The 1,613-nt window shown below is 33.2% G+C and overlaps 1 pseudogene; it reads right to left on the bottom strand.

Moving 5' to 3' along the window:
• Positions 1-397: 397 nt before the first annotated feature.
• On the bottom strand, positions 398-470 carry LOC123325076 (annotated as a pseudogene).
• Positions 471-1,613: the final 1,143 nt, after the last annotated feature.

Raw genomic sequence — 1,613 nt, 5'->3', positions numbered from 1 at the left:
GAGTGTTGGTGGGCAAGCTGAGAAGCTGATCTGCATTCTCACTTGGCAGAAGCAGAAGGTGCTCAAATAATGACGTAGTGTTAGTGGGAACAAACAAGGATGTGATTTTCCATTCCCTCACCAGCCAGTAACACTTAATAAGGCCATGCAAGCCAGGACTAGTCAGCACTTTGGTCTCCTCTCAATGTTGGTGTCAGCAGGGTTGAGAGAGGAGCTGGTCTTCTACCCCCATCTGGCATCAGCAAGGCTGATATGGAGGTGATGGTGCAAGGTGTGGCTAATCAGTGCTCCAGTTCTCTTCCCCTTACTGCCCAGTATCAGCAGGAACAAGGGGAAGCTGAGCTTCCATCCATATCTGGCATCAACTAGATGAAATGAGGTGGTAGAAGGTGGAGCTATTTCTGATTTCTTTAGAAGATAGTTGATGACCTAAGACAAACTATAGAAATGACCCCTGAAAGTATAGTCTTGATGACTTAAAACAAAAAAAGTAACAATGAATTGTGGGGATTTTAACATGTGTAGAAATAAACTGTACAATAATAACACAAAGAATGAGAAGGTAACATTTAAATTGCATTGTAGGGTTCCAACAAATATACTTTAAGGTTGTATTATATATTACAGTGTTGATTCTGATAAATAAAAGATGTACATCATAAACCCTAAAGCAACTCCTAAGAATAGACAATAATATAATAATAGTAAGAAAAGTGAAATAATAGTCAACTATTTTAATTTATCCAAAAATGGCAGAAAAATAAGGGAACAAAAGAAAATGGATAAATAAAAAATAAAAAGCAGGATGATAGACCTCAATCTAACCATATCGATAATTACATGTAATATAAATATTTTATTAACAGGAATTTTCTGATTGGATAAAAAAGGAAGATCTAACTAAATTCCAACTACAAAACACCTGCTTAATATAAAGACACAGATAGGTTAAAAGCGAAAGCATGGAAGAAGATATATCATGTAGTCATTTAAAAAGCTTGAGTTGCTATGTTATATCAGACAAAGCAGATATCAGTATAAAGACTATTTCCAGGGATAAAGAAGGCCATTTTGTATAATAAATAAGTCAAATTATCAAGAAGACGTGACAATCTTAAATGTGCATGTATCCAATAAAAGAGTTTCAAATATTCTAAGGAAAAATTGTTAGACCCAAAAGGAAAAAGAAACAAAAATTATACGAAGACTTTAACATTACTCTCCCTGCTACCTATTGTAATTGATATAAGTTGGCAAAAAATAAGGAAGACACAGTACTTTGAACACCACAATCAACCAAACTGACCTAATTAATATTTATAGAACAATTTTTCCCAAAATGGAACGTGCATTCTTTTCAGCAATATAATCCATATTTCAAGCCGGGAAATTTTTTCAACAAATAAAGGATTGAAATCATACAAATGTGTTCTTTGTCAACAATGGAGATAAATTAGAAAGAACAGAAAGATATCTACAAAATCCCAATATGTTTGGAAATTAAATAATGCACTTTTAAATAACCCATCATCCAAAATGAAATCAACAGGGAAATTAGAATATATTTTAATGAAATGAAAATGAAGCAAACAAATAATCCTACAAAAACCATA

Source organism: Neomonachus schauinslandi, chromosome 5 (genome assembly GCF_002201575.2).
Source record: "Neomonachus schauinslandi chromosome 5, ASM220157v2, whole genome shotgun sequence".
Classification (NCBI taxonomy): domain Eukaryota; kingdom Metazoa; phylum Chordata; class Mammalia; order Carnivora; family Phocidae; genus Neomonachus; species Neomonachus schauinslandi.
Note: the sequence above shows the minus strand (reverse complement) of the source record. Positions and strands in the feature narration are given on the sequence as shown.